The sequence below is a fragment of the Rhipicephalus microplus genome, chromosome 2 (genome assembly GCF_043290135.1).
Source record: "Rhipicephalus microplus isolate Deutch F79 chromosome 2, USDA_Rmic, whole genome shotgun sequence".
Lineage (NCBI taxonomy): Eukaryota > Metazoa > Arthropoda > Arachnida > Ixodida > Ixodidae > Rhipicephalus > Rhipicephalus microplus.
In genome coordinates, this window is record NC_134701.1 from 80564694 (window position 1) to 80587688 (window position 22995).

Sequence of the window (22995 nt, forward strand, 5' to 3'; positions counted from 1 at the left end):
CAGACGTAACCGACAGTATCAAACAGGTCTGACGGGCAAACAGACCGACCCACAGACGGACGGACGGACAGACGAAAGCGTGGACGCAAGTACGCACAGATGCACGGACGGAAGCTTGGACGGATGGATGGACGGGCGGACGGAAGGGCGGAGGAATTCACAGAAGAACGAATTGGCAGACGCATGGATGGATGGACGGACGCATGAACAGACAGACGGACAGACAGGCAGAGGGACGGATAGGCAGACAGACGGACGAACGGACAGACGCACAGACGCACAGACAGAGAGACAAACCTAGAGAGAGACAGATAGATGGACGGACAGATGGACGGAAGTTTCGCCCCACTCATCATCACTCACTCCGTGGATATGCTGTGAGTTATTTCGATTCGGGCTCAGTCGTCACACTCGCAGAGTCAATGGCCACACAACTCACTTTCGTATTCTCTCGCTCATCTACTGTCTTTTATTTCACACCAGCGTTAAGAAAGGCAGACGAATGATTATGATAATGATGATGATGATGATTGTTAAGTCGGGGCAGGCTGCTAATGAAGTAGTAGCCTACATGCTTACATAATGGTTGGAGTTTAACGTCCCATTACCTCAATATGTGACTGTGAAATACGCCATAGTGGAGACCACCTGCGGTTCTATTAACGCGCACCAGAAGACTAGTAATTCGAACTCAAGCATTTTTGCCTGCATCGAAAATGCGAGTACGTGCAAGAAAGAAACAACAAAATAGGAGAGATGGATGTTAACTGGAAGAGTGGCTGGTTGGCGGTCCTGTATACGCTGGATGAATGGGAAAGGGGAACATAAGGATGAGGGGGAGGGGAGCAAGGGACTGGGCGGCAAATTTTTCAACGAGCGCAGGAAAGTACAGATAAATCATTCGCGTGGGCGGCTCGTCATCGGGAAGCACTGAATGCCTTGTGGTTCCGCAAGCGGTGGTGACGACACCGCGGACAACACCACCGACGCTAGATTTGCGACTGGGTGCGACTAAAAGCGTGACTATAAAACGCCTCACGCAAGTTTGCCTTAGAGCATTGTATTTAAAAGATGAAAGGCAGATAAAGAACAGCCGGTCTAGCGTACGGGCGTTGTCTCTCTGATTCAATCGATACTATTGATTGTTGTGCGAATGGCTGTTTGGACTTTTCAGCGGGTTCAATACTTTGAAGCCGCCGGCAAGTCCTGGTTGCACCGCGAATGCCTGAACACCAGAATACGTATTCAGGCAGCATGGAAGTAATGTAAACCATCTCAATGAAAGCATCGAGTACCAAACACGCCTAAAACAAGCCTGAAGGTGGCAGATCAAGGCTCGAAAATAAAATTGTAAATGAAAGGAGTACGAAACTTTTATATGTCACTGTAAGCGTGAGGAGTATATAGTGATCGTTTAGTGAATTGATCAGCTGAAAATGATCTTCAACAAATGCCCACATCTCCATTGGTTTTTCGAGTGTATGCCATGACACATTGACAATACTATTACCATAAATTATTAGATAGCCGTGTTCCACCAGCTGGCAAACGCGATCGCTACGTTGTCACATATTTATAAAGAATCCTTCCGCCTGAAGATACCTCGTCGCTCGCTTAAGCACTAAGACTAGCAAAGCTTAAGCACCAAGACTAGCAAAGCTGTGTCAAGCGCGTATGCTCGCATCGAATGCATCGTCACCCACGTCAATTTCACTTGTAAATGGGAAGTGGGAAAAAAGTTTGAAGTTCTATAACAACATTTAGCTCTCCATGGTATTCGCCGAAGCGTCATGTGCTAAACTAAGGTTGTTAGTCGGGCTAGTATAGTAGATTTTAAAGTTTCGAACAGCTGTAAGAATAGGAAAGGAATTGGAGTCGAGTTTCGCCTTCAAGGGTCGAACGCGATAGTGAAATGCGCAAGCACGCACGCACGGATGCTCCTCCCCCCTGCCCCTGGTAACATGCACACACCTCACATTTCTTGTCGCAGCGAACTCTGCTTTGTCGCTCACAACAGAAGACGCCGACGCCGCCAAAATTGACACAGGAATCGCCGCGAAAGGAGCTTTTTAACTGAGTGGCGTTAAAGTTGAAGTGCTATAGGGTACGCCCTGCTAGTGTACTTACAGGGTACATAATGTGAATCCCGTTCTGGTCCATGAAATGGTCCCGCAATTCTTCGAAAAACGCTGGCAAGCGCACAACGGGTGATTTGCCGGCCATGATTGTTTAGCTCAGAAATACGTTGTTTGCAGCAAGCTGAACTGTGGTTCCCTCAGGAAAGGAAGGTGCTTTGACCAGAGACCGAATGCCGAGGTGGTCTCGTTACGACTGCGGGGGGCGAAATGACTGGGGTCGGAATGTTTCCGCTGCGCGAACATTGGACGCGAAACAACAATCCAGAATATGCCGTAAGTTACGAACGTCCACATGAATGCTTGCCGTGTTCCACCGGATTCAGCTGCATCGGCAATTGATGGCACCCAAAGCAATGGAGTGACTCCTCTCTGTCGGCAGCATTAGCTCATCGTCAATTTCGTACAGCGCCCACGAGCGGGATGACAGACGGAAGAAGCACACTGGACAGGCGCTGACTCTCGACTGAAATGTTTTATCTTGCAAAGAAGAAGAACCAGCGTTGGGGCCAGTGGACAATATATGTTGGCATGACTCTTGCAAAAATAAAGAGTTCTTAGTTCATGTTCGTGCTGTTCCGTTTGGTTCTTTGTAAGTCAGTTTCATTTCATTGTATAGAAGAAAAGTTTACACTCACAGAGCAGAAAAGGAAAAAAGAAAGAAAGGAACCGAGGTACACTTAGAATGCGACAACAATTGATAAAAACTTATAATTTTAAGTCGTCATCTAAAGTTTTACATTACGTCTCCGCATGTGTTCAGCAGGTAGTTGCATGCTTTTTGTCCGTTGTGCCTTAATTGAACTGATGGTTAACTGACGCATGCAGATGCGCAAAGCGACACCATACTTTGCGAATAAGTTCTTGCATTTCTACCGTCCATTGTCCTATATACTCGTGAGCGCTTCACGCAATTCATCATCACAACTAACCAATTCACTCATCTTACAGTTCTAAGGCGTTAGATACTGCGTAAAATACGGCTGCGGCCCAAGCTATGCTCATTGAAAGACTACGAAATATAGAGGCATTCTTCTCGAAAAATGCATGACCGATAGCCTTTGCCTGAATGAATCGGAAAATAGCTTTCACTCATCCAAGGAACTATATCACTGCGCCTTAGCGTTCATCATGGCGAGTGCCGCCTAGTAAATAAATGACGTACAAATAATATAGACCATGCCATAATTTCCTTACGTTTGATGGAATAATGTTTGAGTTTGAGCTGTTATTTCCTAATGTTACAAAATAGAGGAATTTCGGCGTATACCGGTCGGTGTACGCGCTACAATTTGCAGCAAGTGGTGGGCAATAACGTAGCTTTAGAATATACTGATAAAGAACTTGTGCACAAAAAGCGTTCACATGCAAAAAAAGTAGATATAGCCCCTGGATTCTGCAATTTCGCAAAAAAAAAGACTCAAATATTATTTTTTCTGATGTTTTGTCAGAAAAACTGATGGTGTGCGAATATTCAAGGTCACTTTTGAATTCAAAAATACTTGATCGCTGGATTGCGAAAGCTTTGGGGCCTCTAGTCATTATCATGGCAGCCCTTATCACGAGTATTTTGATGAAAAGGTCCAGTTAGTTTAAAGCCTATCTCCATTATATCCTCCTCCCCACCCGCAAAAGGCCGCATGATTGGCGCCATACACGCCACGGCTGCCGTGGCCGAACCGGGTCACCCGTTTAGCAAACTCCTGTCTCGCCGCGTAGTTTCTAGCAGTTTTCTTCGGCATGAAGAATAAGAGCCCTCTTGCACGATGCTCATTTTGTGGATGGCTGAGAAGGAACAACACTCGTCTGCAACACTGCCTTTAAAAAGAAAAAAAGGGAGGGACAACAGAGATAGTATTGTTCCACTCTTTTTCGACAAATACTTTTTGAGCAACAGCAAAGTGTCAAGTTTGCCTAAGCAGTGTAAACATAAACTCGCCCCCCCCCCCCCAAAAAAAAGTCCTTTTCGATCAGCTCTGCCCACACAGAAAGGTCATTCATTCGCTCGAGACATTTTCATGGTCGCAACGGCTATTCTCTTTGTAAAGAAAATACAAAGCATCACCTGATGCTTAGCTATGGTAGCTTCCATGATTGTTAATTTATTGCAAGTGCACTTTAAGGACAAGGAAAGAGGGATGGCTGATGAAGCAGCCACGTGGACGAGAAACTCTACTTATTCTTTGCCTTGCAGCCCTGGATTTTCGCATTGGGTTGGTAGATTTCGACGTGTGTATGGTCCTAATAGTCGGGGTCTGAAAAGACCACAAGCACAATATAGAGCCCGTCGTGCAAGTAACTATAAATTTACAAACATGGCGTCAAATTTTACCATCAGGGCTCCGTGGTTGTATAAATAGAAAAAAAAGTGACTTTTTTATTCGTGGTTTTCTTTCAAGTGAGGGCCATATGGATTGACATTTGGTGTAATATTCAAAAATACAAGTACACAAGTCAAGACCTACACAGAAGCGTATTTACAAAAGTACAGTGCTTTTAACAGCCTCAGCGTCACCCATGACTTCGGTCAAGCGTCTTCTACTTCGTGGCTCCCAGCTCCGCAAGAATGCCACAACGGCAGTGTTGATAGCAGTGAATGAACAATTTATTTGTTACTGGTTAAAAAGAAGGATGCAATAGGACAAAGGGTAATGGGGGGAGCTACTTGAAGTAGTCTTTCTCTACCCTCTCGGCCCTCTCTAGAATGGCCTCCTGAGCGTCGGGCTTCGAGCTGCACAAGGCCGCCACACACTGCTTCTCAGCAGAAACTAGGCGTTCCGGGAAAATAAGGCAATGCATCTTTTCTCTCTTTCTTTTGTTTGCATCGAATGAGAATGCGACGCGGACGAAACGCTATGCCATGTTGCATGTCCGCTGAAGATGCTGCGTTCTTGGTCTGGCGATGCAGCCCAAGCCTATCTTCGGCGCGTTAGTCTTAACAGGTGCGGCTAAGCAAGCAGTATATCTCGCTAATAAAGACAAAGGTACCATTGTTTTATCCTCAGAATCAGATGAAAGAAAGCGAGAGCGGATTTCATCATTCATTTGTTGCTGTCAGCGTAGTGGGCGTGTAGCAAAAGCAAGTTTGGATCAATGGAGGCGGTTGCTTTTGCATGAGTGTTGCCATTTTTATTGTTAACACAGTTAACGGCGGTAAGCGACTAAAATACTTTTATGCGTACGAAATAAGTGGGAAGAGTAAAAGTAACACATACTGATGTGGCGTAACACACACCAAACAATCGCCAACTTTAGTGAACCTTGTCAATTTTAAGACACTAATTATATCTGGGACTATGTTTTGCTGCGCAAGTGTGTGGCTTCCTTACACCCCATGGTTTTGGTAGTGCTGAACCAAAGCGGTGAAACAGAGTATAAATGAATTTGTTCCAAAATAAATCCTAATTTTGTTCATGTTCACTACAGGTCCAGACGAGTGGCAAACTGATTGCTTTTATTAAACACTAAGCTTTTGGCGACTGAAAAATACAGAATGTCATCAATTCAGCATGAACAAATTGCAGTTTAAACAATATTAAAACATCACCTCTTGGTCCAACATGCTGACCATGCAGCGGTGGCGTAGCCAGGAGGTTGCACACAGGCCAACAAGCGTGTTTGTTTTCAAGTGTTCTTAAAAAAAAGTGACAGCTTTGCCACACAGGCGAAGCAATGAACGCGATAGCAACAAATTAGACGGTCACGCGCAGAATGGCAAGCAGATCGAAACATGCCCCGCGTTTCTCACGCACAAGTGACGCACAAAACGCACTAACAGGTACAGATGAACGCGAATGAGCGTCGCAATCGTTACTTCGCTGTGTCTGAAAAGCACGCCCTTTTCGCAAACGAAGACTGTGCAACGGTTAGAGTGACCTTTGTGCGCCCGGTAACTACAACAGAATCGGTCCTGTGAAATCCCAAGGTCAGCCAAGACGTATGATCCTCCACACCACGTGATAAGGACGTGTGAACGAACGTCCATCTCCCTTCTCTCCGTGAGGCAAAGTAAGCGTGAGAGATCAGAGAGCGAGCCGCTGGGTCGTGACAATGTGGCGAGCGACGTGCGCTCATTGCGCCATCTTGTTAGTAATGCGGAAAGCACGATATCACCCCTCCCCCCCCCCCCCCCGCCAGAGATACCCGTCACCGGCGGTAAGTGGTAGATATAAATAGCTGGCCGTTTGGGCGTTGAAGGACGAGCTCTTGTGTGGGGCGCAGTGGTTAACGCCTCGCACTTACGGCTCAGAGGTCCCACGTTCGATTCCGCGCGCGGGGGTCTTTTTCTGCATTATTTTTCTTTCTTGCCTTTTCATACATAAAGATTCAAATACAAATACGGTGAGTGACGGCGACGCCGACGGCAAAATCTAGCTGAGAGTGTCCATGTAATTGCTATCGCAACAATAGGAAATCTAGATGCCAAGTATTGAACACAACGACCACGCAATGCATAACCTGGACGTTGATATTGTCCATCTCACGGTCATGGAAACTTTTTGTAATGCGTTTTAGGTGCAAAACAATGAAGCAACTTTTAGTAGAACTCCATATAACTTTGTCTTGCACTCGGCAAACAAGTGTCGCGAATCTCAGGGACGTTATCTATTCGAAGCAGATCCGAAGCCTGTCCTTCCCATGATGGTATAAGCGCCGCTAAAGGAGCCCTCATAACGTCAGATCACCCTGTAGGTAATATAGGTAATAAACTATATACATATACTTATTCGGAGCGTGCCAGCGATGGCAATACCAATGCTAGCACCGGCGGCAACAATCAGCCTAAAATGTTCATATAATTGACATCGAAAAAAGAAAACACGAATTTGCTTCACCCTGAGACATGGTCAACCCACATATTTTTATTGGTCCCTGAAGTCTGGTTGAACAGCACTATTAATAACAAATACATAGTTCCGTCCAGCTACAAAACTTTACGTAAAAACCGTAATGTACACGCTGGTGGTGTTTTTGTCATGGTGCACGACAATTTGAATAGCATACTTGTCAGCGTTGAAAGCGCATCACCCCAGAAAGTGCTTGTAGACGGTCATCCTCACAAATGGCGCTTTGATAGCAGTTGAGTCTTTTTAAAGGCCATCTGGTTCCAACCCGCCTTAATATTTATAGGAGTTAAGCAATTCATTACAAGACTAGATGCAAAGTACATCGGAGGTAATTTCAGCCTGCCTAACCGAAAGTGGCTCTGTGTGCAGGCGAGTATCACTAATTCATCACATATTTACTTTGCGTTTGGAGGAATGATAAATGCGCATTCCCGGTCTTGCAACAGTGCAAATCTGTCAGATTTGTAGTATTGTTCCAATTGTGCTGTCATTTTGTCTGTTGATCATTACCCTAGCACAAGTATTCACACAATAATTCTTGAGCAAATATTTTGAGTTGCAAGGTATTGAAGTACTCTACTAACGAGACTGTTCCATGATAAGGCAGGCTATGCTTGGGTATCATGCGAGATTGACGAATTATTGATTTTTGGCCATTTTCAAGCAGTCCACTTTAGTGCGCGTTGTATATAACGTGCATAAAGTCTGCTGAAAGGGCCCGTAATCCACCTTTGATATGTTTAAACATTTCAAGTAAATGCGCGTATCATGTGCAGAATGTCGTCGCGATCAACAATTCAGCACGTGGCAGCGCTTGGAGCCACCGGCAGGCTAGAAATTCCAAAAAAACAATCCCTCCTCTTTTCGGGCCTGCGCATGGCGCACCATGCCACATTTCCTACTCACCGCGCCAAGTATGGCAAATATGCTTGACTGGTAGAGCAAGAGCGTACGATTTCCGGTCAGACTGCAAGCAGCTGTCCGCGCTGCTTCTTGCGTTTGTTGTGTTGCCCACGTGCGTGTAACACGTGGGGGGCACGGCGTGTCCCCGTATGGGTCCATCGCGTTGGCAATCCTTTGAAGGTGTGCGCGCAACGCAGCCTTCCGAACCGGCACGATTACGACAGCCACGGTTAGCCAAAAAGCACGCAACTGACGGAGTCCACGGCCGGAGTCACGGCAACTGGAAGTAGACGGTCAGCGATGACGTATGCCACGCAAGATTTGGAGGGGTGTTAGCGAGAACGCACAGCGGCGTGGGAGAGGATACCAGCGGAGGGAAGCACAAGAGAGAGCGAAAGGTTTGGTCCTAATGGTGTTTATAATCAAACGCGTCTAACCCCCCTAATACGGCACCGTTTAGAAAAATTCTCTCGGCTCCGTGTTTGTCGTGCACTGGCACACAATTTCCCCGCCACAACTAAATTTTGACCTCTGGGCCATTATCGGGCCCTTTAACATCAATATTTTATCGCTAACAACTTCATTCATTCCGTCCCAACTGACGATGCTCGCATTATTGCTCGAGAGCGTGCAGCGCAAGGCGGTAAGATTTATCTTTAACTGCTATAAGCCAACGGATTCCCCTCCTGAGCTTCTGCTCTGAGCAGATCTACCTACGCTCTGCGATAGAGAAAAAATACATCGGTTGAAGTTCTTTTACCAACTGTTGAACGGCCACTTTAAAACTAATGCCCCCGTTTTCGCTACTATAAAAGCAAAAGGGAAAGGGCGCCAAAAACACGACCTGATCTTCGAAGAATATTTCTGCCGTAACAATACCTTCAGGTTTTCATTTGCCTTCGCGTTATAAGAGAGTGGAATGCGCTTGATTCAGCTACTGTAGCACAGCCAACACTTCAAAAATTTGTAGAAAGAGTTGAAAATCTCATGTCGGTGCCCCCAAGTTCTATGTGCTAACCTGACTGCATACGGGGGAAAGCATCCATTATCTAACAATTCATTTTTTCTTTATCATTTAGTTGTAGGCAATGTATTGCCTGTATGATGTATGCATTAGTTAGTACCATGATCGTGACGCTTACACGTCATGATGTCATTACTCTTGTATTCGTTTCTTATGTACTCTTCTTGTGTTGCCACTGCATTGCCTTGCTTGTTAAAAGTTTGTATCTTTTCCACTCCTGTAATGACCCTCAAGGAGGGTCGACAGTGTTTTGTAAATAGAATAAGTAAATAAATTAATAAATTAATAATATAATAAATGCAAGCATCGAGCGATAAACTGTAGATGGACAGACATTTTCACACTTTGATTAACACCATTTTACCGCCAGTGTTGTAAGTTGCCGGAACCTAACTTTTATAGCCAGATGACGGAAGCAAGAGAATAAGCGAAAAAAAGTTCGAAAGGCAGAAAGATCATAACCTGATGCACTGGGTTAAACAATTAATACCAACACAAGAGAAGTCTGGAAGAAGCTAGCGAAGTTCAAATGATGTTACTCCAGGTGTTACAGGTGACGGAAATTATCGGCAGGATCACATAGGAAAGGCAGAACAGCCTAATGGCTACTTTTATTCTGCATGTACCAGTGGGGAACAAACTTGTAGAAATTTTCTCACATGATTGATGAGTGATTGATATGTGGGGTTTAACGTGCCGAAACCACTACATATATGATTATGAGAGACACCGTAGTGGAGGGCTCCGGAAATTTAGACCACCTAGCGTTCTTTAAAGGGCACCCAAATCTGAGCACACGGGCCTACAACATTTCCGCCTTCATCGGAGATGCAGCCGCCGCAGCCGGGATTCCAAACCGCGACCTGCGGTTCAGTAGCCGAGTACCTTAGCCCCTAGACCACCGCGGCGGGGCATTTTCTGACATGAGGTATCGTGTTCTGAACTGAATAAAACAAGTCTACCACAAAGAAAGTGGTATAAGCACCGGATAACAATCACAGTTCAAACTGTGCAGTAAAGAATTGTGCTCCTTCACTTGTCAATTTTCTATTAAGTCTTTTCAAACCATTTGATACCGGTGCTTTACCAAATGATGGGAAAACTACAAATGCAGTTCTCTTCTTCAAAATGGCAATAGTGCTACAGATAGAAATTAGAAACATCTTTCACCTATAAGTGTTTTATGCAAGACACTAAAGCACATAATTTATTCCTACTTTATGGCTCATCTCGAAGAAAACACTATTTTTTTAGGTCAGCACAGCATTGCTAAAGGGGCGGCGGAAGGCTTCCTTGCGACACGGAATTAGTTGAATTTGCTCTTTATATAGCTTTGTCAAACTGATAGACTGTGTTTTTTTAATTTCCAAAATACCTTCCACTGCGTAGAACATAATTTTTAACTGGTAAAATGTCTGCCCTTAATATTATTGCTGGACAATTTACATTACAATGAGGCTTCTCCTACTGACAGGTAAAAATATGTTATTATTATTGCGACGAGTGTCCCACGTAAAGCAGTTTCATCGGGTTCCTTCCCAAGAATCGCTTCTGGGGCCTCTTTTTTGTACTACTTACTAACAAAAATAACTAAGCGAACAGGCATAAAATTATTTCTTTAAATGATAAAGTTCGAATTTTAAGAGGCATTATGGTGAGGTAGAGGTGTTCACAAGCTCCGGGTAGACCAAAAGCCCGAGCCAGGTGGAAAGCATACGTCTTCAAATCTCGGGGCCGGGCAGTGCTCGAGATACTCTGTTTTTTAATGGGGCCAGCTGGGCCAGGTGCAAGGCTCGCATAAAGCCTAAAGTATAGACGCTGTGCCGAAATCGCTTTTCAGCACACAACGGTGAGTACGTAAGATGAGCTTCATGATTATCTATCTATGCAATCATCCCATGTTCCTCATTTGAGGTACTAAACATCTGGCAAAACGAGTAGTCTAAATTTTCCAAGCTTGCTATATCTGAGAAAATGATATTGGCAATTCAGGCTACCAGTGCAAGCAGCCAACGAAATTTCGGAGCGGCGGATTACGTATGTGGTGCAGGAACGCCATCCTTCGCTGAAGCCCGAGCCATGAGATAGCTTGTCATTTCGACACGACATCTTGTAACTCGTGCATATAGTGATTTTCACATGTCGTTTACTTTTATTTGACCTTGATATGTTGAATCAAATGTCACATTTTCGAAAAACAATGCCTTGTCTACGCAGCAAACCTACACAATGTCAGACCACAGTGGGTGGGGCCGAGGCTTTTGTTTTTAAAGCTAAGGCTGGGCCGGGTGGGCTCACATCATCATAGCGTAGGGCTCAGGTGGGTCATCTATGCTGTCTGCGGGCCTGGGCTGGGCTCGGGTTCCGAAATGTGGCCTGTGCATAGATCTATAATGCAATACATAAAATGTGACGCAAATTTTTAATGTAAGGCGCTCTGTTTACGAACTGACGTCGCACTTTTGATTATATATATTCTATTCATGGCGAAAATTTGGTCGATTGCATCCGATTCGAAGTATCTAGACAGTTCTATAAAAATTAATTTTCATAGAATTGCAGCATTGAGCATATAGCAGGCCGGGTCCTCGACTTCTTGAAGTGACGCTTCATGAAAACTCCAGCTAAACTCTACGTTTCCGACGTGTGCACTCTTTATGGGTGTTCTGCCGAATGAGAAAGCATTTCGAATCCCGCAGCAGAATTTGCCTCTTTGAAATACGACTTCATGATATGGTGCTCTAACGTAGGAGCCGATCTTGGATGACCGTATTTGCGATTGCAACTGAGGCCCCGCCGCAGTGGTCTAGTGGCTAAGGTACTCGTTTGCTGACCCACAGGTCGTGGGATCAAATACCGGCCTCGGCGGCTGCATTTCAGATGGAGGCGAAAATGTTGTAGGCCTGTGTGCTCAGCTTTGTGTGTGTGTGCCCCGCCACGGTGGTCTAGTGGCTAAGGTACTCTGCTGCTGACCTGCAGGTCGCGGGATCAAATCCCGGCTGTGGTGGCTGCATTTCCGATGGAGGCGGAAATGTTGTAGGCCCGTGTGCTCAGATTTGGGTGCACGTTAAAGAACCCCAGGTGGTCAAAATTTCCGGAGTCCTCCACTACGGGGTCTCTCATAATGAAATGGTGGTTTTGGGACGTTAAACCCCACAAATCAATCAATCAATGAGCTTTGGGTGCACGGTAAAGAACCCCAGCTGGTGTAAATTTCCGAAGCCCTCCACTACGGCGTCTCTCATAATGATATGGTGGTTTTGGGACGTTAAACCATACAAATCAATCAAGATTGCAACTGAGATACCAATGCCGTGATCAAACTCAAGTCTTAGCTACCACTGCATGCCCCTGCACGGTTCCCTTCCCCGCATGTTTCGGATGGTTCCCTGCACGTGCGAAGACCACCTATCCTCGCTTACCCATTGTTCTTTCCAATGATCGCAGTTTCTGACAGAAAAGAAAAGGTTTTCTTGCTGATAATTACAGTGACATCGCAATCTTCATAAAATCATGGCATAGTTCTGATGTCGACAACCACAAACTTTTGCATGATGCCTCCAGCTTCTGTACTTACAGGTGCGATAAGAACAGACGTAAGGGAAATGGTGTTTACCCAGTCCTGTTTCACTTCATGCCAGATTGCCTTCAAGAGCACTTAATAAATTGAATGCATCAAGTTGTCACTTAGAACCGGCTCTACGGTCATCCTCGTTGCATGTTACCGTCCCCCAAACTGCGACCTCTGTTTCACTGACAACCTCTACTCAGTACTCAATCACCTCACATCGCGGTTCCTCGGCGCCAAATACCTACTTTCCGGCGACTTATACTTTTTCGATATTGACCAGACGAAACTGACAGCGTCTTATAGACTTTCTAGCGAATTCCTCGAGCTTACCCTACTGTTTAACCTGGTTCAAACTGTTCACCTACCCACTCGAGGAAGTGCCAGCGTACTTGACTTAGTTCTTGTCTCGAAGCCTGTTCTTGTTCAGGCCATCGCAGTTCCCATTGAGCTAAGTGATCACAATGCTATCACGTGTCTTCTCTCTGTACCCATAAAAGACCAACCTACAAAAATGCATTCGAGTATATAACAAGGTTGACTTTTCAGCTAATAACTCTGAGTCAGAAGTATTTTATGAGCACTTGTGCCAGTCAGCGCCTTCGAGATTTGTGAATAATTACAAGATGTTTTTAAAGAACAAATTCACACTATAATCGATAAACACGTCCCAATGATGCGCATTTGTGGTGATGCAGTTAAACCGTGGTATACTAAAGCATGGAAAAGACTGTCATGTAAAAAAAAGTTGACTATTTAGTTAAGCTCGGGCTTCGCCTTCGGCAGCAGGGGAATGTTTAACAAGCTTGGGAGAATACACCGGCATTTTATTCAAATAGAAAACAGTGTTCCACCATGAAGGCTCAAATAGAATCCTCCAGGGCAATAAAAAAATTACGAAATTATGAAACATAAAAATCATTCGCACATCATCGCGCTCATCTTTCCAGGTGGCACTGATGTGCCACTTGCTCAGAGACCAAATGTTATGGACTTTTATTTTCTTCTATTTTTACTCCACAGGCCTTCCAGAATGTACCACAACTCCCCCGTCAAAGTCTCAGCGGTATTGCGTGGACCGTTATATCAACTAAGTAATTTGTAAACTCATCAACAACTTGAAAAAAGCATAATAGTACTAAAGCTCACATTTTTATTTTATGCCAGTCGGTTCGGCACAATTTCTTTGCCATTAAATGAACGACATAAACAACTTGTATGATCAGAAGTACGATATCATCTCATGCCAATAGATCACTGAACTCTGCTCTCTTTAAGGCTTCATATAGCTAGAGGCAGAAGTCGCCTTCAGTACGAGGGTCATCATATCTCAACGTAATCTTTTTTTAAATTAAAGTAAAAAATCACAGCACATCCATGGTGTGAGTGATGGTGAGCGGGGCGAAGCGGCCTTCAGCCTGTCTGTCCGTTCGTTCTTGCTTCCGTCCATCCGCTCGTACGTCCATCCATCCATCCGTCTGCTAGTCTGTCTGTCCGTCCGTCCGCGCATCCGTCCGTGCGTCCATCTAGTGAACACTCCAAGTAGCACCATCTCACATCCACATGGCACATACCCTCTCTAGAGCAGGTATGTGCCAAGCATGTCACATTGACGAACATGAGACGTTGCTTGACCCCAAGGAGCTTCGCCCCTGAAAAACAAAACAGCCAGGCCTGCGTGGAAGGCTCCGCACAGTCAAAGCGAACGCTGAAAGAACGGCCTTTCAGAGCCTTCTGTAAACACTCTTTGGGCAAATAACAGAAGCACACTTGCTGGGTACCCACTACACTAATAATGATCATAATTTCTGGGTGGTAAAGCGGCATACACTATGCTATCATTCATCATTATTCCGAGAAACATGGTATACGCTTAACGCGTAGACAGAATTTTGTGCCAATTTTTCATGCAGTGGCTGACGACTATAAGGAATTATGCCTGAAGTGGGTATGCGCCACAGTTAAAAGGCGATCAAAAGCAAGTTTTATTATGGATTGGAGCATTGAACGACCCATTAGTTACGCTATTCACATGGTGTGACGACTGGTTGTTCTTTCGCTGTTGTAAAACGCTTCATATAAGTCGTATTAACGAGATTATTTTCCCGACATTACGCCTGGCTGAGGCAAGTTTGCGAACACGTAAGCGTGGCTCAGTGGTAGGATACTGGGATGGCACGCAGCGTACCTAGGTTTGAACCCCACTGTGGTTACGGACACCGGCGGCAGTGTACAACACTGCTCCGCGCGTGACCCGTGTAGTGATCTCATAAAATCTTTTCCTGTAAACAGTCAAGTTCCCCAGGACCCGACAACACCCCATCCAAATTTCTAAAAAGTACGATAGTTCTTTTGAGCAACTTCTTCCGCAATTTCACCCAGTTACTCTCGGAAGGCTTAACTACTTACACTGTCATGGCTCGTACGTAAGTTCATTGACAGCTTGCTCACAATGTACTTCTTCTGACCGAGAATCTTCCACCAAAAGAAATGTGTTTTCCGGGGTTTCTCAAGAATCGTTCCTTGGCCCTCTTTCGTTCCCCATATTCGTCAACGACTTGGCATCTGGAATTACGTCGTCCATCCGTATTTTCGCCGACAACTGTATTGTGCATCGCAGGACAACCGGAAAATAGTTTGGATCAGTCGGTACTGCAGCGCGACTTGATTTTCATCGAGGCATGGTGCTCGCGCTGGCTCATGGCACCAAATGTTTTCAAATGCAAACACATGTTCATCTCTCACAAAAAAATCCAGCCTTTTTTTGAGCACCTTAAACTCCACTCTGATATATGAAGAGCATTCCTGGGTGTCCTCATAAACAGTACCTTGATCTGGTCAGAGCATGTGACGAAACTTGCAGCAGACGCGTCCAGGTCCCTTGAACCCCTCGAAAGATATCTGCGTCCCTCCACTTCTGCCATAAAAAACTTGCGTACGAAACGCTTCTAAACACCAAACTAGAATTCGCTTTCGTCATTTGGAACCCCGATCAAGATTACCTTTTCTCTTCAGCCCGTTCAAATTCATGCCACCCGGTTCAGTCATTTCAGTACACTAAACATGCAAGTGTCACTCAGATCAAATCATCTCTTGAGCTGGAGGCTGGCTCTAGCGTTCGTGGAGAGTAGACGAACTGTTCGGAGCTCCTGTGTTTGCGGGAAACGCGCCGCGGCATCTTGTGCAACGCTCCCCGTCTCTTCGCCTGCATCATGCGCATTTTCGACTGTGAAACTTTTCGCCTAAGTGCTGGTGGTACCTTTCAACTCAGCAAGTGGTCGTGACCTCACTGAATTCAGCCAAGCTTGTCGCAGTGAGTTGATCTTTCGTCCTTACATGCGTGGGACTACGACGCTCTGAGGCGGCCCCTACGTGCCTGCTGCTACTGCGGCGTGGTTACCGCGTCCCATACTACGGGCCCGATGCCGGCATCAGTGTGAAGAGCTCTCAGCCAACTCACGACACGGTATCGATGGAGCATTCAAAAGCCGTTACGGCGCCTTTCAATGAGCAAGGTTAGTCGTCGGCGACAGAGAAGGCAGCCGGGCGTTGCACGGCAGTAACGACACCCGAGACGCACACCGTGGGGCAGACATCTGATCCAGCTTTCCCCAGTTCTCTTTCCGGATGTAGTGGAGCATACGCACCAACGCGTATGCGCCTTCAGAAGACAACGAAAAGCCCGTGCTCTGCTTGCGCGAGAGTTTGTGCCGCCTCTGCCAGACTTGCCGTACGCCCACTTTCCGTTGAAGATTGGTGGGTCCCGCTGGCGAGTAATTGTAGTGGAGCATACGCACCAACGCGTATGCGCCTTCAGAAGACAACGAAAAGCCCGTGCTCTGCTTGCGCGAGAGTTTGTGCCGCCTCTGCCAGACTTGCCGTACGCCCACTTTCCGTTGAAGATTGGTGGGTCCCGCTGGCGAGTAGCGGCGGGGCAGGTAGACGGGGCAGCCGATGGTGCTGGCTGGGCTGGGACGGGCTGGTTCGCGACTGCGTCAGTCATGTTTCGCGGTAGTCTTTCAGGCAACTTGCGAGAGTGGAGCTCCAGGTCTTCTTGGGGATCTCAGCAGCCTCCACCAAATGTGATGACGTTTATTCGAGCCGAGAAGTCGTAGCGAGGTCGCAACGGAAAGTGGGCGTACGACAAGTCTGGCAGAGGCGGCACAAACTCTCGCGCAAGCAGAGCACGGGCTTTTCGTTGTCTTCTGAAGGCGCATACGCGTTGGTGCGTATGCTCCACTACACGGACAACAAAATGGCATTTTGACTGGGGAAAGAATGGAGGACGATGCTGCCTCGAACTGTCCTGCTGTCCTCATCGATGACGACGATGCAGGTGGCTGTTGGAAGACCGTCATCAAGAAACGACGCGCCCACAAAATGAACACCCACAAAGAAACCCAACCAAGCGAGAGCATCTCGGGCGTCTCTCAGCGGAATGTACGGAAGCAGAGTGGGAACCAGCATCTGCCTTGACTTCCCAAACACGATGGAAAGATTATTCTGCGCCCTCATGGAGGGCTTTTTCTGGATAGGTCGACGCGCCCTGAACTCACCAGCGCTCTCTGGGGCGCTGCTGGTTTGACTACCAAAGACCGCGAGGACATCATATTCCGACCGCGACCACTGCGAAACCTAGCGATCATCAGCATGCCCCAGTCGCATGTGGCCGACGCGTTATACAGGACGCGGGATCAGAGCCTCGGTGAGCGTGTTTATCCCATCACCACATACTTTGCGGCTCCGGACAATTCTTGCAAAGGTATTGTTCCTGGCATCGGGCCCTGTACTTCGTCTCCCACGCTAGCCGAGGAACTTCTGGCTCCTGCAACCCAAATACTTCAAGCACACATGATGGGTCAGACCAACATTGTGTTGGTCACTTTCGAAGGATTGAAGGTCTCTTGCTACGTGCGCTTCGATAGGCACCCGGCAGTGGACCAGAGGGCGCGATGACGCTTTCTTGGCCGCCTTAGCATTGTTCGTACCGACCACTCGGGATACTAAGAAAATGAAATGTTTGCTGTACACAGTGACACGCTGAAGTGTGAGTTCTCTTTTTGGCACGTTGTCATAGGACGCTTTTTGGGCGCTTACATAAGTAGCTGTGACTCCCCTGCTCACAACTAAAAAATGGCAGCATATCCACGGAGTGAATGATGGAGAGTGGAGCGAAGCATCCGTCCGTCCATTCATTCTTGCTTCCGTCTGTCCGTGCATGCGTCTGTGTGGCCGCCCGTGCGTCCTTCTGCGCGTCCGACATTCATTCCGACAGGCCCAACACCGCATTACCCTGACTATCCACACATAGGTGAGAGAAATGAATCGTTGGATGCAGGTATCATGGTTGAGAAAGTATGGTTAGTGTTACAAGATCTACATCGTAACACGGCACCAAGAGCAGACCACATTCGGTTCACCTCACTCCGCAACCTAAGTGATACGGATACCACCCACCTCGCCGGTATATTCAATGAATACTGGCGCCAAGGTACGCTTCCCCAAGCGCGGCGACAAGCCGATATTTCATTGATTCCCAAGCCGCGCAAACCACTTCAAGTTTAAATCCTACGTCCCATATCCCTAACCTGCTGCATCGGCAAGCTGATGGAGCATGTACTCTTGAGACGTCTGCTGCCCTTCTTAGAACCGCAATCCTTCTTCGTGGATTCTCGATTCGGATTCTGAGCTTACCTATCGGCCAAAGATGTACTGTTGCAGCTACGGGAGGAAGTCCTAGGGCCTCCATCTCGCGCTAAAACGAGAGCACTCATTGCTTTACTTTTGAAGGGGGCCTCCAATCATGTTGAACATGGCCCAATCCTCCGCAATTTAGCCGAGTCACATTGTAGAACTCGAATATATAACTGCATCCGCTAATTTCTTCGGGGTTGTACGGCCACTGTGGGAATGAGACCGCATCAGCCTGGTGCGATCCACCTTACAGGACGTGGGACACCACAGGGCTCCATTCTTCCCCTACATTAGTTAATATCGCACTGGCAGAGCTTCCCCGCTTGCTCAACCAGATGTCGCCCATGCTATTTATGCGGATGACATCACTATCTGGTTGATATGGGACTCTGATAAAGCCATCCACGACTTCAAAAACCAGTGGATACTGTCGTTGAGTTCACTAAAAGAGGAGGCTTGCAATGTGTTCCTCAAAAATCAGAGCTCATCGTCATTCGCTCCCGAAGCAGTAGCCCTCCTCCCCCAATTATTGTGCACGTGGATGGCATACCCATTCCACGTGCCCCTCGTGCCCGCATCCTTGGACTACATGTTCAAGCGAATGACAAAGCTAACTACACCGTTGGCCTTTTATCCCGAAAAGTTGACCAAATACAGTCCATGATCTGGCGAGTTACAAATCGGCGCTCGAGGCTTAAAGAAGAAGACCTGCTGCGCTTGGTGGAGGCCTGCGTGATCAGCCAGCTGACAGTGCCCTTCCAGTGGTGGACCTAATGACAACAACTACGCATAGACGCCATGATCCGCAAAGCGACAAAGCTGGCCCATGGTGTTCCGAACTACACTTCCACACGTCTTCTTCTTAAGTTGGGGACACACAACACGCTAAGCGAGCTGTGCGAGGCAGATTGGGTCAGTCAGCGCCAATGCCTCCTACTCACCCCTAGTGGTCGCAATCTCCTCTTACGCCTCGGATATCCCGTTCCACCGCTTGAGATTAAAACCCACCCCATGCCCCTATCGCCTGTGATACATAAAATACTAACTGTTCATCCCTTACCACGTAACATGCATCCCCAGCATGACAAGAGCCGGCACAAATCTCATGTACGATACCTCAGCCGTATGCTCAAAGACATCTCGGAATCGCTTACTCTTTACATGGACACAACCCGAACTCGCCAACGTTACACCTCGGTAGTGTTAGATGGCACCGATTCCTTGCAGGACTCAGCTGCAATGAGTGGGACACATGCCGGTCACGGCGAGATTTTTGGAGTCGCTCTAGCGATACGATACGCTATCCGTGTTCACCGTGACGTCTACATAATGACAGATTCGCAAAAGGCGTGCCGGGCCTTCCTATCAGGACATGAAATCCCAAGAGCGGCCCACCAAATTCTCAGTCAAATTCCACTACCATAGTCAAACAGTACTTTTTGCATCCACTTACTATGCACTCCTGGTCATGCCTCTCGGCCGGGCAATGAACGCGCACACGCTGTTGCCCGCAAAATTTTTCTTCGGGTGGCCCGGCAATGCGAGGCAACCATTTCGAAGTGGGAAGATCCTCTTCTGACTTACAAAGACATTGTTCGTCCCTACAGGAACGTCCGTCGCTCTCAGAGCGCCCCACCGCCATCTTTCTCGCGAGAGAAGGTAGTATCGTTACGCCAGTTACAGACTAAAACATTTCCTAATCTAGTATCACTTCATAAATTCTACCCGCAGTCCTATGCAGACTGTTGCCCCGGCTGTGGTAACTCTCCTACGACCTTCCATGTCTCGATCGAGTGCACTGCGAACATTTTCCCTCCCTTACCTGCTTTCCTTTACCCTTTACGTAATGAGGAGCTATGGGATGATGCTCTCCGCGATGAACCTCCCGAGGTCCTCCGAGCTCAGATACAGCGGGCGCGGCTCGTCGCTGGAGTCGTCCTAGGAACCCCGGTCTAGGGGTTCCTCCCACGCCCTCCTTCTCCATGCTTTTGTGAATAAAGACGATTCTCTCTCTCTTGAGCTTATTCCTTTTGCTTTTTGTCGAAAAACCACACAGATAAGCTTGTTTCATTAACTGTACCACAACTTTTCTCATCTACATGGCACTACACTCATTCCAACAACTCGCACATCTCATCGACGGTTCAACTCTAAAAGTGTTCGACGTCTCCGTGAATTGACTGGAGCCTTTCACAAATCATTCCTATTTGAGCAATTGAATACTGAAGCAGTCTTCCTGAAACTGCAACTGAAACTAGAACACTGAAACAGTCGGTAAAGAGCGCGACTTATACAAATTCAGTGTTGCTGTCTTCTAATTTTAGCTGACCCTCGCACCAACCTATTCATCAATAAGCTTTTTATAATAAAGGTGTTTTAAGGTATTCACAGGTGTTCTCGTCCGACAACAAACTACGTGTATTACATCTTGCACTGCCCCGCCGTGGTGGTCGAGTGACTAAGGTACTCGGCTGCTGACCCGCAGGTCGCGGTATCGAATACCGGTTGCGGAGGCTGCACTTTCGTTGGAGGCGAAAATGCTTTAGGCATGTGTGCTTAGATTTAGGGGCACGTTAAAGTATCTCAGGTGAGTGAAACTTCCGAGTTCTCCACTACGGCGTCTTTCGTAATCATACGGTGGTTTTGTGGCCTTAAACCTCACATATAAAGCAATTTTGTTCTTGCACTATTCTAATTTACTCTCACTTTTTGTTTCAACACTACATGCTGTATAAGAATTTTCTTGTTACTCTTTAAATATTGCATTTGTGTCATGACATATCCCCGATATTGTTCCCTCTTCTGCAATTCCTTGAAGAGGCCTTTAAGGGTTAATAAGTGATGATAATGATAGACAAAAACACATGCGCCAAACGCTGTTTCACCAAATTTTATTAGAACAAAAGGCCTAGGAAAGCATACGCATATCCTTGATCCTACCTACAGGTCAGCCCAGGTAGATAATTGCTCAAAGGCCAGATAATATACATGTAGCGACATGTATGTGCATTCTTTTCCCCCTGAAAGGCCCTCCAATTTGAATAATATACGCAGGCAGGGACGCAGCCAAGGGGGCGAGGCTGGGGGGCGAGCAGGGGTGGTTTAACTTTCCAATAAAATTTCTCAGTTTTGATTGCGTATATACACATTCACAGATACAAACGCACGCACGAACATAGATAGACTACTGTCGAACGCCCCTCCCCCATACCACCCACCTCCGAAAAAAGTTCTCCTGACGCCCCTGTCCCTGGGTGAGTTGTGTTGTCGTCCCCTGATTTCTTTGACGGTGTCCTTGATGAATTTTGTTTTATTGTCATCATCAGCCTGACTATGCCCAGTGCAGGGCTGATGCCTGTCCCATGTTCCACGAATCAACCTGGTCCTGTTCTTTCTGCTGCCGCGTTATACCAGTAAACGTCTTAATCTCATCTGTTCACATATTTTTGTCTCCCTTTCACGTGTTTGTCTTATCTCGGATTACAGCCAGTTACCCTCAATGACCAGTGGTTATCCCGCCTAAGTGCTTGCCCAGCCCATGTCCATATCTTGTTTAGATCAACTATCATGTCCTTAACACTCGTTTGTTCCCAACCCACCCTGCTCTAATCTTGTTTCTTAAGGCTACACCTGTCATTTTCTTCACAAAGAGGGTTGCTTCATCTTTACAAAGATGAACCCTCTTTGTAAGCCTCCTGGTTTCTGCTTCGTAAGTAAATACCGGTAAGTTGCTGCTGTTACATACCCTCCTGGTGAGGAATAGCGGTAGGCCACCATTGATGATTTTAGAAAGCTCCACATATGTGCTTCACTGCTTGTTCTTTTCGTAAGTAGACATATTTCTTTACAACTTCCGGCCTCTCTCCACCTATTACAAAGTGCTGTTTTGGATCGAGACTAATTCATATTAGTTTAGTTTTATGCATATCAATTTTAGACCTACTCTTCTGCTTTCCCTGTCTTGTTCAGCAATCGCAAGCTTTAATTAGTCCCTTGAGCTATTTATCAATGCAATGTCATCAACGAATTGCAGGTTACTAAGAAACTCTCAATTAACTTTTATCCCCAACTTTTCCCATTATAGGAACCTGAAAACGTCTTCTAAAAACGCGGTGAACACCATTGGAAAGATTGTGCCTTCCTGCGTTAAACCCATCTTCACCGGAAGTTTTGCTTCACTAGGTACTATACGATATCTCAGCAGCGCGTTAGTGCTATAAACCCTTCTATTTATGGAGAATCGCGATTTGGGCTAGTTGGTTTGAAGTCATGGTAATAAGGGCTGCAGCGCGAGCACGAAGGTGCTAGAAGAAACAGACGAAACGCGAGGCACGGAAGGCAAAGAGGACAACACGAGCGCCTTCTATTTATGTCTTACGTGTTTTCATGTTTAAAAAATAGCTATGTTGTATGAACCCTTTTTGGCTTCTTTCTTCTTATCTTTTATGTGTGCTATGAAAAGTATACGTCACGTTTTTTTTAATCATAACATTAATCAATTTTGATGTTGTTATATAACACCTATAAAATGTTAACTTTTTTCTTTTCCACACTACACTGATGGCCATGGGACGTTGTAGGTAGTTGAATAAATATAAACAAGAAGATTATGGTCGATTTTTTTGTATGGTCCTCATTCCACCGACCGACCGACCGACCGACCGACCGACCGACCGACCGACCGACCGACCGACCGACCGACCGACCGACCGACCGACCGACCGACCGACCAACCGATCGACGGACAGACGGACGGACGGACGGACGGACGGACAACTTTATTTGATCGTGTCGATTGTATCCGCCAGTAGAACTCGTGTTCTT